The following is a 17,669-nucleotide window of genomic DNA, read 5'->3' on the forward strand; positions in this document are numbered from 1 at the left end:
CCGAACCATGCCATCATGAGCATCAAAGGAGTTAAGGTTAATTTTTAATACAAATATGTTACCCTTATGGGTAGATCCTAAAATGCCCATAGGACATGGTGCCGTGTGTTTAAAAAGTTGGACATGTACTTTTACATGTCCTGGTGATGGAAAACTCTTACATTTATTTTTCGCTACTGCAAGACCTACCTCTCCTTGAAGATACCTTTGGGTTAACATATTACATTTAATAAGTGATAACTTTCATTTGGGAGTAGGGAGAAATATCAAGCATGATGTCTGAAGAATTGTAATGTAAAGCCCTATTTAATGGTAAGGTCAGATTGTAAGTCAGAATTCTGAAAATGGCAATATTAGGAAGTTAAATGCCAAAGCCCGGATGAGTATCCAGGAACTCAGAAGTGCACTACTGAAACGTCACTTCATCCAAAGTGTACGTAACGTTTAAAGAGCAACTTTTGTAAAAATATACATCTAGAATCATGTGATCAATGAAACAGATACTAGACTCCAAAAGGTATCATAAATGAAGACAATAGTAACACAAAAAGATGTTCACATTCAAAAACTGCAAAACACAAGATGATGGAGGAATGTTGTACAATGGCAAAACATTCACCCCCAGTCACAGATCTGGGTTTAATCCATCGTTTTGCTCACCAAGCCACACCAGTTCAGACATGGCCATATGCAAATCAGTCTTGACCATGTGCCTCATGGGAACAGTCCAGTCCGAACTGCCAAGCCATGTCTTCCCTGGACCGGAATCAAGTATCCTAGGACCGGTTTCTGGCTATCAGCAGTCTTCAGCCAGGATAGCTTGACTCCAGTGGCGTAGTGAGCAAGGGACCCACGTCTGAGCATACCCGTCTCACTCGGGGTGACAAATGCATAAACAACAGTTGATGGACAGAATGCAGAACAATGTCATACATTCACCCCAGTACAGAGATCTGGGCCTAAATCCATTGTGTTTTTGCAGTCTACACCACTCCAGTCGACCGTGCCTTGCACTTTGGTCAGGGCCCGGTCGACACTCTTTTAGTATGACTCTGGACTTTTCAGAGGTACGTTTGCAAGGAATATCCTGTCCTCTGGAACTCTCTCCAGCTAAAGTCTTTGGGGCACATGCATCAAGGGATTTTGCGATTCACAAAAATCGTCCTTTAGCAATCGCAAAATGGCCTTTTGCGATTTATGAAACTTTTTGGGATGCGCAAAGTCTGTAATCGCACTTTTTTGTGATTTTCCAAATTTTGGTTGCATTAAGGAATCGCAATTTGTGATTCCTTAAACGCAATGCTTGAAGCTCTTTGAAATAGCGATTTCGCTATTTGGGGCCGCAAATTACCGAAAAAAAATACTGGTTGGTAATTTGAAAAACTTTGAATAATGCACTAAAGTGCATTTTTCAAATTTTTATGTTACACACACACCTGCCCTTGTGTGTGCAACAAGGATGCACAGTCCAATTTCAGGGGTGCAACAGGGTGTCCTTTTGACACCCTTGCACCCTTGAAATTGCATGCACAATTTGCGAGTACCAGTTGGTACTCGCAAATTGCGCATGCAATTTCCCATTCATTCCTACGGGTCTGTAGGCCCATAGGAATGAATGGTAAGCCATTCCTTAATTGCAACTCACTATTTGCGAGTCACAATAAAGCAATGTTTAGGAATCGCTATTTTTATAGTGATTCCTACATGCAGAGGCTTTTGCGAGTCCTTAATTGCGATTCCTTAATAATCACAATTAAGGACTCTCAAAATCCTACCTTGATGCATGTGCCCCGTAATCTTTGTCCCGCTAAAGTTGTGTGACTTCCATAAAAGAGACAAAGTCAGAACATCGAAAGCTCCACTGTGACTACGTCCAGTGGCTCCCTGATGACAGCGCCTCCTCCTCAGACACAGCCTGTAGCCTTGTCCTGATGAACTTTACCTTCACAGAACATTTTATTCCAAAAACTTTCTGAGTCCGAAGGTAAGCGCCGATCAGGTCCTATCGACTTCTTGCATTCGGCCCGTGCTCCATCGTGGTTGACCATATCTTTCAACTTTGACCCGGTCTTGCACGACTAAATGTCTGTGGTTGGTGTTTTCATATTTTTTTACACAAGTTTTTACCATAAACTTTAAAAATTCAAAACTCCGGTTCTACTTACTACATTTTTTTCATTTTAGTGTCAAATATTTCATTAGCATGTACTCTATTTTTCTAAATTGATGTGAGAATTTTTCTTGTTTGGTGTTTACACTTTATGATTGTTTTTGTGCTGCATAAATATTTTCCACATTACCTCTAAGTTTGGGTTGACTGATTTTGTGCCAAGCTGCCAGAGGTTTGAGCACAGGATAATTCAATGACTTTCGTGGTTGACCCTCAATTGGAATCTGGTTTTTGCTTTACCAGGGCTAATTTCCCACTCAGCCCACAACTCAATTTCTCACATCATGTTTTATGTCATACATGGTGCAAGAGGTATTGTAATTTTTGAAAACCATCAATAGTACATTTCAGTGATTTCTTGCATTTGATCCAGGTCCATAAATCCGTTTCTAGCTGTGTTTTTATGTAACTATTTATCTCCTTCTTGGACAGTTTTGGAGTGCTCCATCAAGCGGGGCTGAGAAAAGAGAGGGGTCCCAAAATGTTGTTTTGCCATATTAATTCCCATATGAAACTTTGGCAAGGAGCTAAAGAAAGAATGGGTGAACGGAATTCCAGCAAATTGAGCCGAAATCAAGAATTTTACTGAGAAAAGTGATTTTTTTTATTTGGTGTAAATACATTCAGCCATTTTTGAGAAAATAATATATAAAAGGGTGCTTGGGACGGTCATGAAGGGGTTCACTATTTAATTTCTGGATGGTTGGTCACCGTGCAGTCCTCCTTCAGTCCTGTGGTACCATAAATTAAAAAAGTAAGGGCAGAATCTGTCATCAGTGATGTCCATCAATGATGACATTTAACATGTTATGAGTGATTCAATATGTGAGGTCATAAACAGTGTTTGGTGGGGTTTAAGTTATTTCCTGCTCAGTAAACAATAACTGTTGAATTTCAGCGCCTTTTATTTTTTAAACATTCGTTTTTGTGTTATTTCAATACTCAATTTATAATATCACATTAACCTTTATTTATTCCAGTCAATTTCTAGGATTCTTTAATCATAGCCTAAAATCTTATCACTTTACCTAACTACAGTGCTCCTTTTACCTATGTTTTTTTCAGGGAACAGTCAGAAGGAAAAATCTTTGACTGGGGCAACCAGCTTGGTGAATCCAACCACCGCTCCACCTCATTAGGCCTGAAATTTTGCTTATGTCTCGGTCAACAGCGGACATTGACTTCTGATTTGTGTTTTAATTTGTCTTGGTACTTTTTGCACTAAAACTTTAAATAATCATATCTAGTTCTCCAAATTGGATTCTAGTCATTTTGGTGCTATTCTTCTGATTACATTTGTATATATTTTTTTAAATAGTGGGACATTTATTGTGTTGTGTTATGCATTTTTAATTGCTTTGGTACTGCTAAATACTGGTACACACGTTTCCATGAGTTGAGCCTGTCTTCTATGTGTCATATCTGCCATGAGTTGAGTCCAGGTTTATTTACAGAACTTGTGTGTTGGACAAACAAGATTTTGAACTCATAACTCCCACACCTTCCATAAATGTTAACCCATTTTCTTACATTGATATTCAGTAGTGAGATCCAGAACTTGTGTTAAGGAGTGCCTCCCTGTTTTAAAAGTCAAAATTAATATTCCCTTTGTACAATTGACGGTAAACCTTTGTTTTTATTATTTGTAATTGGCATACATTCTTAAATTGGGTACTTTTTTATTTTTTTCCCAAATTAATTTTGTATCCCAACTTTTGCCCCCTAACGTTTTGGGAACCTTGAGGAGATCTGCCCACAATGTAGAGCCTTGGAACTGGGAAGCTGAGAGCTCTGACGAAGCAAACTGGGCTGAAGATGAGCAGGGAATCCAGGCAGGAGGATTTGCATGCAGCCCTCAGGGCCTGGGAAGAGGTCCATCAGCCAAAAACTATCTCAGAGGAGAATACAGAAACCCAAGAAAGAGAGGAGGCAGATGACAACCTGTGTCAAAAATAACTTCGGATGCACCTTACAGTGCCGGGAGTAGGTGCTTTCACATCCTGAGTCTCACAGAACTGGTAGTCCACCAAATGTTGTGCAGTGACAAAGAATTCAGAGAGGGACTATATAGCTAAACTTGCACCAATTACCCTGGATGAAAAGAAGATTGCACTGGAGGAGAAGAAACTAGCTTTAAAGGAGCAGAAGATCAGGCATACTACAGTCCAGAAAGATGTTGACAGCTTATTTGCCTAAAGATGTTTTGTCTATATTTGTGAGGGCATTGAAGATGCATAGATTTAACAAGCAGCACTGAGAAGTATTGTAGGGGGGTTGGTGCCTACACAGGGAGGGGATACACTCCTTTCTGTATATGAGAATGTATGTATGGTGGAAAAGGTGTGGCGCAGCAGCCAGGGTGCCTGACTCCGGATCACGGGGTTCACGGTTCGATCCCCAGCGGCAGGTTAGCCCAGCACCATGTAGCTCTGGGCAATAGCTTGGTTATTCTTACCGAGGGCCCCCAGCGCCAGGACACCTCTCCGGAGGTAGCTGTGCACTTTACAAATTCTGGTATCATCCACATGATGGAAGCACTAGTGTATGAGTTTGATCTCATTCTTTAAGATTATCATAAGAGGTTTAGAGATGCACAAATATTCGCAACAGGCTTGGAATGACTACAAAGACATCTCACTGAATACACAAGAGGGCTGAGTGAAGTACAGTAACATGAATTATTATGATTACCTATAAAATTGAATTATAAAGGCACACATCTTGAGTAATTCATCTTCAGAGTTACAGAAGCATCTAGTAGACTCCAACCTGACTAACCCCAGAAAGTTTGAAAGGGTATCTGATGAGTGGGCGTGCACAAGGGTGTACACAATGTCCCATGGCGTGTTACTCCCAGCAAAGGGGTCAATTACTCCACAGGGAAATGAAAGGGCAACAAAGATAAGAAAATGAGTTCAGTACATGGCCTCAACCTTGTGAGAATGAGGGGGAGTTCCAATTAGGCACTAATAAAAAAATAGGGTGGCAGCCCTGTACAAGTGTTATCATGCGGACAGACTGGCCAAAGAGACCAGTGAACCGAGTATGACCTTGTTTTTGAACATTGAGAATGACCAGCTTCTGGCTGGCTATCTCACCAAACCCATGGGCTTCTGGGAGTGTGGTCTCCTTTTTTTAGTTTAGGGGCAGGTACTTTTAAGTACTTACTGTGTTTCCCTCTGGGTTTTCGAGCTATTCTTGATAGTTCTCCCTGCCCATGCGATAGGCGCTCAGGCCAAACCCTATTATATTTCTTCTTTTTTTGCAAGACTATGCAATATACAAACTGTTCTTACTTTATTTTTTTAAGAGGCGTATCTATGTAGATCATAGTGAAGCATATAGTATTCTTCTCAAATTGGGTGAAGATGAATTAATAATTTGTGTGGGGGCCTTTTTGAAAACTGCTGTCCGAGCTCTTATCTTGAACAATACTGCATGATTGTATTTTAAAAGCTCTGTATCTTATTGACTTTCATGTGCATCCATTTTTCACATACCGCAATTTTGTATGTTTTTTATATTGTATAATGAGTTGCTTCTTTCATGGATATGTTTTCATCCAAATAAAGTTATGAAAATCAAAATAAAAAAATGGTGATCACTCAAAGGTCAGGGTGAGCCATGACTGTATTAGCTAAGGTACAAAAAGGGAGACTGCATGTCCCAAGACAACACTCATCAGCGGGTCTTCCCAAGTGTTTGATGTATGGCAGGGTTACTGCCCCAAAAGACTTAGCTATGAGCTCTGCTATTCCAGCAGAGTATCTGTTAGGAAATGATCTGGAAACCTCTCCTTGGGCAGAGGTGGAAAGAAGAAATCAGCGCTCAAATGTTGGGTCTGCCTTTTTTGCTGTATGTGGCAATAAGGGCCCAGATAGTCCATCAGGGTATTCAAAAGAGCCGGGAGTCTGGAACAATGGCCCAGGTTCCTGAAGGGAAGAGGAAAGGCAGTCGGAGTGTGAAACTCAGCTCACATGTTACCACAGCCAGAGAGAGTCTAACACTGCAATGGAGTATCTGGGGCCTAAGCAGGAAGAGGAAAATGTCCTGGAGGACCTACCTTGTTTCCCAGAGTTGCAGGGTGCAGGAGAACCCTCTCAAGAGGAGTTCTGGAAAGCGTAGAAAGAGTGACCAGTTTTTCCAGGCCTTCAATGCCAGGTCAAGGCACAGAAGAAAGGGGATACCAGTGAGACCCATAGGACATACTGGGAGGATGGCGTCCATTTTTAGTTAGGCTGTGAACCTTAATTCTGGGGCCGCCAGGAGGCTGATAGTTTCTCAGTGCAATAGGGCATGCCTGCTAGACTTGACCCATGATATTTCCTTAGGTGGAAGCCTTGGTCAGATAAAAATCTGGGAAAGGTTGGTGATCCACTTTTGGACTTGGCCCTTCTGGCAGGTTCACCCCTGAACTTTTTGCTTTTAATGGTGACTTGGTGTTAGTGGTTTTTGGCTTCTGCGCACTTTACCACTGTGTCCCAGGGTAAAGTGCCTGCGTGTAGTGAGGTTGACCTGCCCTCCCATAGGAATGCATGGGGAATGTATGTGTCCCTGGTAGTTCCTGATGCGTGGGGAGTGCAGATGCGAGTTTGGTACGTGCGGACTCGTGTGATTAAATGCTGCGCGATGATGTGCGCGGTGTTATTGTGTCTAGTGTGGAAGTGCCACTTCCACAAGTTGGCATGTCTGTGTAATTTATGTGAATTGGCTGTCTGACTTGTGATTGGCTGGAGCTGGCTGGTGAGCCTGGCTCCAGGAGTCAGGGTTGGTCTGCCCCGGTGGTGAGTGAATAGATCTGCATATTGATGTGAGGGAGCGTTGCACCTGGGATCTGAATAGGGCTGGGCTTTCCCCACACAATGCTGGCTCCGCCCCCTGTAGTGCGACTGATTACCCTAGCCTGACTAGTGAATGGGAAGAGGGGTTGAGCACATCAGAGTGCTCCAAAACCAGCTGCGACTGGTTTTCCCCCCACCCTGCAGACACAAAGGAATTAGGTGTATAAAAAGGGGCTGTGTCCCCATGGATGTTGTTCTCTTGCTGATCCTAATTTGAGGGGTTCCTGCTGCTGCTAATGGGCACCAGGAGGACCGCCACTGGGACTGCCTCCCTGCCTGGAGGGCCCTGTGAGCTGACCCCTGGGCCCAGCCTCTGCCCCCCCACCTCCTGCAAGACTTGATGCAGCCACCCTGCGCCTGGGAGTGCTGTCCTTGAATTCCCCTGGGAGGGAGTAGCGTGGGCTGAGCAGTGCTGTGCTGCAGCCCACCCCCCCTTTAAGGAGTTCCCTGTTCTGCCGCAATTACGGGTGCCACCCGCTTATTTTTTATATTTAATTACGGGTGCCAACCCCGCATGATGTCCGCGTGTTGGGTTATTTAGTTGGGTGGAGGCCCGCCCCGCTTCGTGTTGTGCATCGTGAGGGTGCCTACCCCTCATTACCAGGAAAAGAATCACTGCCCCGGCCCGGCTTATAGCAGGAAGCCAGGCAACCTGCCTTGGGATGTGGGCGGGGCCACCGGAACAAAGGAAGCGGACGGGAGCCTACCCCGCGCTCCTGGGACCGGAAAAACAGGAAGCAGACAAGCGCCGGCTGAGGAGACCCAGGCGGGAGCCTACCCAGTGCTGGGACAGCCATCGGAGTAAGTCCCCGGTGCCCAGGGAAGTGCTGGGTCAAGGGGCAGGAGAGGTGAAGCCGCCAGCAAGGCCCCCGCAAGCAGGCGAGGGCCCCGGCCGTCCGAGGAGACCTGCCAGAGGAGTCCTGCATTTTAGAAGAGGAGGGCGTCGGGGCACATTGCCTGTGCCCGCCCCTCCCCTCCTGCTGGTACTGCCCCCCCCCCCCAGCCGGTGCTGGTATAGAGCCCACAAGGCTCCTGGGGGCATTTGGTGACTTCGAGTCCCCCCGAGCAGGACTCTAACGATGGGGGCATTGTTTATTTAGAGCCTGCCGGGCTCCAACGATCACTGGGGTATTTTGGGTGGTAGAGTGGCCCCAGCTGGCAGCGGGCCGCTCCCCCCACAGTGGGCAGCATTTTCTTTCGAGCCACGAGGCTCCTGGGGGCACAGTGTATTTCGAGCCCCCTAGGCTCCGGGGGGCATTTTCTGGGATCTAGAGCCCACGTGGTTCCCACGTTGTTTTGGCCACAACCGTCCATTGAGAGTCCAGAAGAAGAGCCAGGAGGCACGCTGGTGCCAGGCTCAGGTCCTACATCTGCCCAGCACTTAGTGGACAGCTGCTACGTTTAGGCCTATTCCATTTGCGCATTTCTTCTTTGGTTGCCTGCGCAGCCTGCCCTGACTTTGCTGGACAAAAAGCGTTTCAGCCCCTGAGAGGCTAGTTGGCCTGGGGGACAGTTCCATGTGTTGTGCCTTTGCGTGGGTACATGTTTTTGCCCTGTGATTTTTACGCAATTGTGATTACCTGCCTAATGTGTCTTCATGCATCATGTGTCTTACCTACACCTCTGAATGTGTCTTCATGCATCATGTGTCTTACCTACACCTCTGAATGTGTCTTCATGCATCATGTGTCTTACCTACACCTCCGAATGTGTTTTTATGCAACATGTGCCAAGCTGCTTGCCTATTCCTCTAAATGTGTTTTCATGCATCATGTACAAAGCTGCTTACCTATACCAATGAATGTGTTTTTATGCATCATGTGCCAAGCTGCTTGCCTATACCTCTGAATGTGTTTTCATGCATCATGTGCCAAGCTGCTTGCCTATACCTCTGAATGTGTTTTTATGCATCATGTGTGAAGCTTCTGGCCTATACCTCTGAATGTATTGTTATGCTTAGGAGGTTGTTTTTCCTAGTATAGTTATGCTAGTGAGCTCATGGTTCCCCGCGTGATATTTTCCTAAGGTTGTTAGGATTGCGTAGGTGGTACTTACCTTTTACCAGTGGTTACTGGTTGTGTGCTACATTTGCTATTTGGTGCTACAGTTATGATATGTTCTATGTGCTAAGTGTTATTCCTGCAAAGTGCTAATTCTACAAAGTGCTAGTTCTAAGAGTGCTTATTCCTGACAGGGTCCATGTGGCCTGTCGAATGTACATAATCCCCTGTAAATTCTGCCCATACCTAAGGCACATTGTAAAGTGTGTGTTTATTATCTAATGTGTTTGGTATAATACAAAGGCTATTTTTATATATAACCTTGTGTGGAGTTTCCTTTGCGGTGCGCCTTGGGTGTTGTTGCTGGTGGGTGCGTGCGCAAATACTTAACTTACTTTGCCTCCGGGATAAGCCTTACTGCTCGTGTCACGTTACCTAGAGGGTGAGCAGGGGTTATCTTTGGCGTGTAACTCCGTTGCCCTGACTAGAGTGGTGGTTTCTGCCTGGCTTTAGTGCAAGCCTCAGCCAACCGGAAATCCCATTTCTAACATCCACATTTACTGTCTCCACATATACTAGAAGGTGAATACAGTCTGTCCCTCCTGCACCACTTGTCAAGCCAGTGCCAAGGCAGATATCCCACGGTTGCCCTGCTACCAATACCAGTGGTGTGGACACCTTTTTACAGGGTCAGGATTGATATTGTTTGGACCATAGACTTTAGGATAGCCTTATTGAAAGGGTTCATGCTAGGTATAGTGGACCAGTTTACTAGATAGCTTGCTGAGGGTGGTGACTGCACACATGATGGCCAGGGCATCTTTAGCAGAGAAGGGTTCCCCAAGGGACTATCTAAAACCAAGGAACAAACTTCATGTCTGCATAGTTAAAGGCTGTGGGGAATGTGTGTGAGGTGACTTCAAGTTCACTTTGCCTTAACAATCCCAAACCAACGAGTTTGTTGAAAGGATCAGGAAAACTGTGAAGGGAACAATCATAGGTTTGAATTTGAAACTTAGATGAAAGTGTGATTTCTTACATCCATGCCTCCTACTTGCCTATGGGTAGGTATTGCAGACAGGAGGAGTGGGCTTCAGCCCCTTTGAGCTTCTTTATGGCCACCCATGCAGAGGACCAGCGAATCTTGTAAGAGAAGGGTGGGAAAATCCTTACAGGAAGCCAGAGTAAGACGTTATGGACTATGTACAGGGCCTGAGATATATGATGATTCGGTGCATGGAAATGCTAAAAAGAGTCTTGAGTCCAGTCAGGAACTAATCAAGGAGAGGTATTATAAGAAACCCCAGTACCATCCTGGTCAGAAAGTATGGGCGGTTGAGCCCTTTAAGACATGTGGACTGGGCACAACACTGTACTGGAAAAGGTGGGTGAGTTTTCCTACCCGGTTGCTCTGGTCACCCCCAGGCACCTCCACAAAGTGATTCATGTCAACCACCTGACACCCCTCTTTGACAGGGCAGACATAACCTTGTTGATGGTGACAGATGGAGAAGAGTAAGACGAATGTGAGCTCCTTCCCGACTTCCTATCTCACAACTCAAATGCTGGTTCAGTGGAGGGAGTTGTACTCTACCCTACACTAACAGAACAGTTGCAGAGGTACTGTTGCAACTTGTTGGGGCAGTTTATTGACCTGTTCTCATTGACACATGGTCTGACCCAGTGGTGTGCCCACGACTTTAACATTGGTGATAGCTTACCTATCAAGAAGGTATCCTACTGTTCAGGACCGTCCCTCTTGAAATGTTTTTACTCTAAAAAAGGTGACTAGGAGCCTGATTTAGAGTTCGCTGGACAGGTACGCTGTCGCAATGTGATTGATATCCCATTTGCCTCATTAGAAATGCATTATATCTTATTATGCTATTAATGAGGTGGACAGGATGTCTGTCACATTAATGGATGTGATGCAGTGTCCAAATGTAAACATACATACTTTTCCACAGAGTTCTATCAGCAACTTTGCATATTCTTCAGCCTCCAAACAATACAAAGGCAGAGGGTAATACCCAAATTCACAAAAACTGGCTTCACGGAAGAGGTGTTACAGCTTCTGTAATAGTTGTCCTTTACTTCTTTGCATCGACCATCAATGATTTAACCAAAGAGGAAATAGAGAATCACCTGTTAGTGTTAGAATTGCAAGAGAACCCTCTCCTTTTCTCACTATGGAATTAAAAAGGCATTCTCAAATGTTCTTGACATGATTTAATGATTTTCTGTGATATGCCACAATATGCATATTTCAAATTCATCAGGACGCTGTCAACGTAAAAGGTGTAGACAAACACAATGCCAGACAGTTTTGAAAGAGCATTTGAGCGGAGTACATGGTTTTTAGATGTTGGAATTTGAATTGGATTTCCATCATAACTCCTGGTTCATGCTCAGAAAACGAAAAGGTCTGGCACCTATTCATGATTTTGTGTCTAGGCACCTCAAATTTCAACTAAACATAAACACGTACACTGGCAATACTGCTCAATAATTGCTTGCAACACCTTTTTAGTCAGTCCATTTAAAAAATGTGCTGCAAAATGTTTAAACTGAGTTTTCCAAATCTTTCTTGTGGGAAACTCCGCACCTCCCGCCGAACACCCCTGGAGGATGTTCGGGTCACTCGCTCAGTGCAGTGTGGAGCTAGGAGGTCTGCTTTGACTTCCAAGCCCCCAGCCCTAATGTCTAATCTTAATATAGGGATGGAAATTACTGGAACGATCACAATTTGGGACCATGTTTTTTTTTAATTGTTCCATTCTTTCAATATTATTTTTTATGTTTTAATCAGATTTGCAAGTACCTTCTTTTATGTCTAGAAAAAGCATGACGCTTAAAAACAGAAACATACATTTTGACTCAAACCCTAAGCATTATAGCTACTTTTATTTTTAAAACCTTTCATTGGTATTGTCAATACTTTATTTGAGATTCTTGGAACTAGAGTCCCATCTCATTAGAGCAGAATGCTCATTTGCCATTTCAGTATAGATTTAAATGAGATTTTGATCTATAAAAGTAAATCCTTACTGACAGTACTGGCTTTTAAAGATCCTTGTAAACCTAAAACGAAAAACAATTTCTTGTTAAAAAGTATTTTGGATTGTTAAACATCATTGATAAAGTATCTCCAAAAGATAATGGCCAATGGAAAGCTAAAGGTCTTGCAACACTGATCTAATAAAGATTTTTAACTTATATTGAGGTATTTGTATTTGCTTATAATTTTTCATCACACGTTTCATCCTTTTGGTTAAATGAAACAAACAATTTGAAATAAAGATGTTTGTTTCAATTTTCTGTGTAATAAAAGTAGCCTTTTTGTTGCATTTTCGTGGCCAAATCATTATTGCGTGAACCCATATTTTCGTAGATTGACGTTATACATTTGGTTATTGAAATGGTTCTTTGTTAATGGGCTGAGTATGCAATGCCACCAATAACTAGGTATAAAAAGAAACCATCAAGGGAAAGGGAAACAAACAGTTTTGTACTCATTTAGTACTTTCTTAGGTCGAGCCTTGAATCAGTGCGCAAGCCTGCTCTAGGGAAGATCTGGGGTAGTTTTTTACAGGAGAAAAGCACCGCCCACTACCCCACCCATATTTTTCATTGGCTTGTGTTTTTGTCCTTCTTTAATGCTGGCTTCTTATTCCTTTATAAGCTTTTAGTCCCTCCTTAGTGATGTCAATATCGTCATTTGATTCCTCCCATGGCTACTGGCCCCTTCACTTCAGTTCTCACACCCTATGCACTATGGGGCATATTATCAAGACAGGCGATAAAATTACCGCCCCTTTAGCTGCAGAAAACTGACGCTAAAACGGCGATAAGGACCTTGATAATATGCTCTATGGAATTCCAATTGAAGCTCAGGTTAGATGTCCTTCACATCTAACACGAGCTTCAATTGGAATTCCATAGAGCATATTATCAAGCCCATTATCGCCGTTTTCGCTGCAGTTTTCTGCCGCTAAAGCGGCGATAATATTATCACCTGTTTTGATAATATGCCCCTATATTCTTTATTGGGTTTGTCCTACTTGAGGCAGGACTATGGGGCATATTACCAACAACTAGCGATAATTATCGCTATGTTGGCTTAGCGGCAATATTTTTATCGCCGTGCTACGGCGATTTTTATCGCTTAGGAGCCTTGCTATTATCAAGGTTTATCTCCTAAGCGATATAAATCGGCCGAAATGCATGAATATCGCTGAAAAGTCAGCGATATTCATGCATTACCGAGCTAATGCTCTTAGCCATGTTATCCACCTACCATTGGATAACATGGATAAGAACTTCTCCGGGGCAGGTGTTAGCTTTTGGAGATATTTGCGCTTAGCGCGAATATCTCCAAAAGTTGGTAATAGGAGATAGCGATGTTAGCGAATGTTTCCAGTCGCTAACATCTTGGCACGCCCACTTTGCATGTCATTAGTGATAAATTTCACTGACATGCAAAGCGGGGCCCAAGATGGTCGCTATCTCCTACTAGCTGTCGCTAACTGGTGTTAGCGACAGCTAGGTAATAGGGAGATAATTTTATCTCCGCTTTCTTGGCTTTTAAAGCCAAAAAAGCGGAGATAAACCCCCTTGATAATATGTCCATCTGTGTTTTGTTTGCTTTCAGTGTGCTGTGCGTGCTTTCACTTTCAATACAATCTCGACGCTTGCTTAAATAGAAGCACAGTGTTTTGTTTGCTTTCAGCGCACTGTGCGCGCTTTCACTTTCGGGGCAATATCAACCACTTGTTTTACAAGCAAGGAACATTACCCCGTGTAGCATGAGCAGCTGTAATCACATGCCCTGTGTGGCGGGATTACCGTGAGGTGGGTAATTGTGGCAAGATAAAAGGACGCTCCTTTTGTAATTTTACCGGTATCCACTTTTCCCACTAAAAACTAAACCTTAAAATAAGCACAGATTCTCTCGAGTAAATACATAAACACGAAGTAATAAAGGCCGCTTTTCAACAGAAATCGAATTTATATTCAAAAAGTTATTTGGGCAATGGGTCGAACTTGCAAGAGCAACAGAAATCAGCAAAATAGTCAACTGCAGAGGTGGTGTAGTGCAATGCACGCATATATTAAGTAAATTTTATGTTTTTGTGTGATGAGATGTTTTATAAATCAACAGACGATTTTGAATAGAAAAACAGCTCCACAATATGTGCAATCGTGGAAACTTTAATTAATGATATTCACAATAACACGACTCACCATCTAAACGCAATCATGATGCAAAGGGGCGATCAAAGATGCGTCGAGGCTCATTTGCGTGAAACTGGGGGCTGTTAAGTCCTAAGTACTTGGTGCGCAGCGGTAACGCAGCTGCGCTGAGTAACGGGACTCGGGACACCAGATTTGCCGTCCGCGTGGTCCGGACTAACTTCCGTGACCACGCCTCCTTTATTTATCTATAGCGCGGGGTGACGTATCACGCCCACGCTAACGCACGGCTACGTACGTATCAACTAGACTGCGCTCCCGCAGTCTCAAACATTACATTCCTTTTAACCTTTACTAAAACCAAACAAAACAGTTTTTTCAAAGTCACTTTGACTCAGCTCGCTGAGAAACCAAGAATTGGCCGCAAGGCCGGTTACCAGTCTGACGATCAGGAACGTCGATCTCAGCCTACTGCAAAGTCCGCCAGTTGCGACGATGGGGCTGGGTTTCTTCTCAGTCCATAGCCCGCAGCCTCTCCCCGAAACAGGATCCTCCGCGGAGTTTCCTGGCGGGCCAGGGTTGGTGACAAACTCTGCCCAGACAGGTGGGGACTGGCAGCACTGGGATTCTCGGAGGCTGGTGAATTCACGGTGGACCTGTCCAGTGGGGTTCCTGGCTCATCTCCCGAGGGGCTGCTGTGACACTCTGCTGGGCTTGATGGCACTCTGTCTGGCTCTTGGCTGGACCGATCGTCGGATGGGCCGGGGGCTCGCTTGAAGAAAGACACGTTGCGGGTGACAGTCTCTCCGTCTCGTTGGGCCGTTACCATGGTGCCTGATCGGCGGGTGACTGTCCAGGGTCTGGGTTCGAACGGAAGTCGGAACTTGCTCCCAGGGTATCGGTCTCTCATGTAAACTTGATCTCTTTCCCAGATGGACGACTCCTTGGTTCGGCGTAGTCATTTGAGCGTTTCCGATTGAGCAGGGTCTGTCGGGAGCTTGCTTCATTTGGGATCCAGGTGTGATGGTGGGGTATTGTGTCTCGCGCGATCCTTCCCATCGCCGATGGTCCTGGGGCAGCGGTAGTCGTGCGATGGGGTGTGAGCCGGTATTCCCTCAGGAACGTGTATATGGCTTTCTCCAGCGGCGCTTCTTCGGCGTGGGCGATCCGGATGACTTTGTTGAGAGTCCGCATGAATCTCTCCACCTCTCCATTGGCTTGAGGCCATCTGGGAGTCACTTTCCGGTGCTGGATACCCCACTCCTGGAGATAATCGGCAAATTCTTGCCCCTGGAAAGGCGGCCCGTTGTCAGTCTTAACTTGCTCGAATATACCATGGGTGGCGATGACTTTCTCGAACTTTGCTACGACTTCCTTGGCAGCCAGCGATGTGATTATTTCTACCTCTGGATACTTGGTGAAATCATCGATAATGACGAGCTTGTGGCGGCCGTCCGGAAGGTGGCCAAAATCCGCACTCACTCGTTCCCATGGCTTCATCGGGTTGTCTTCGGTAATGACTGGGGGCGGGGCCTCGGGCAGTCCTGCCGCCTGGCACCATCGGCATTCCTTTACTGTCTGTTCTACTCGGGTGTCCATGTCCGGGAACCACACCTTCACCCGAAGCCTGCTTTTGGTCTTCACCATCCCTTGGTGACCCCGGTGAGCTAGTTCAACTGCTTGTTGGGTCAGACTCGTCGGCATCACAAGTCTTGGCCCTCTGAGAAGGCACCCTTGGCTGTCCACTGACAGTTCATCCTTTACCTTGAGGATGGTTTCCAGGGTACGCTTTGCTTCCGGTGTCCTCTTACTTAGTGATGCTTGAAGGCTCTTCCAGTCATTATTCCGCACAGCCTCTATTACAAGTTGGAGGACTTCATCACTGCGAATTGCCTCCACTATCATGTCGAGGCCCATAGGCAGGGGTCGTGACCTTTCCAGGACTATTTTCACGTATTCCTCTGTTTCTTCGGCATCTTCCCTCTCTCTGTCAGTTGCCGCCCTGGGGTGTCTGGAAAGATAGTCTGCCGGGTTAGTCGCGCCCGGTTTGAATTCCAGTTGGTAGTCGTATTCCTGAAGTTGGAGGATCCACTTTTCTATTCTGGGCGGGGGTTTGGACACTGATCCCCTGAAGAGAGGAATCAGGGGCTTATGATCGGTGGAGACAGTGAATGGATGTCCATATACGTAGACGTGGAAGTGTCGGCAGGCCCAATGGATTGCAATCGCCTCCCTCTCGATTTGAGAGTACCGTTGTTCTGTCTCGGTCAGGGATCGGCTGGCGTAGGCAATGGGCGCCTAGTCATCACCGGCTTGGTTCTGCGTCAAAACTGCTCCTAGTCCGTATGGGCTGGCATCGACGGCGATGTTGGTGGCTTTGGCAGGATCGAAGTACGATAGAGTCTTGTCAGCCGACAGCGCAGCTTTGGTATCTTGGAATGCTCGCTCTTGCTCTTCTCCCCACTGCCAGGGGGTTGTGGACTTGGTGAGTTCTCTTAATGGTCTGGTGATGTTGGACAGGTCTGGGATGAATCGCCCACAGAAATTTACCATTCCTAGGAAGCTCCGGACTTCTGAGATGTTGGTCGGTGCTGGGGCTGCTTGCACATCTCTCACCTTGTCCGGGTCTGGGGCTACTCCCTTGTCGGAGAACGTGTATCCGAAGAAACTGATTTTGTTTTGCAGAAACTGGCACTTCTCACGGTGCAGTGTGAGGCCTGAATCCTTGAATCTTTGTATCATGCCTCTGAGCCTCTGGTGATGTTCCTCCACCGTGTTGGCGTATATTAGCAGTTCGTCGCTGACGTTCAGGACTCCCGGGAGCCCACTCAGGACTTCTCGAATCGTGTTCTGTAAGACCTCAGCAGCGCTTGATATCCCGAAATTGAGTCGACGATAGCGCCGGAGGCCCACGTGGGTGGAGAAAGTGGTGATGTACCTGGAGTCTTGGTGTAGGGGTAGTTGATGATATCCTGACCTCAGATGCATTTTGGAGAACCACTTTGCCCCGTTCAGCTCTCCCAGGATATCGTCTATCGTGGGGGTCAAGTGCCATTCCCTCTTCACAGCTACGTTGGGTAGGCGCATGTTGACGCAGATGCGGACTTGTCCGGGTTGCTTGGGCTTCCGCGCCACCACGATGGGCGATACCCATGGAGTGGGCCCGCTGACCTTCTCGATTATGCCTTGTTTCTCGAGGGTTTCCAGTTCTTGCTCCACCTTTTTCCTCAGATGGAAAGCTATTCGGCGGTGCCGGAGGGCTACTGGCTGGATGGACGGGTCGATGTGGAGAGACACTTCTTTCCCTTTGAGACACCCTATGCCTTGGAATGTGCCGTCGAACTCTTCGAGAATTGTGTCTAGTTCTTCTTCCAGCACCGCCATCGCGACGGATATCAGGCGGAGGTCTTCGGCTGCCTGACCGCTGAGTAGCATTCCACTGCCTTCTTTCGTGACGTAGATGGT

This window comes from Lissotriton helveticus, chromosome 2_1 (assembly GCF_964261635.1).
Source record: "Lissotriton helveticus chromosome 2_1, aLisHel1.1, whole genome shotgun sequence".
Lineage (NCBI taxonomy): Eukaryota > Metazoa > Chordata > Amphibia > Caudata > Salamandridae > Lissotriton > Lissotriton helveticus.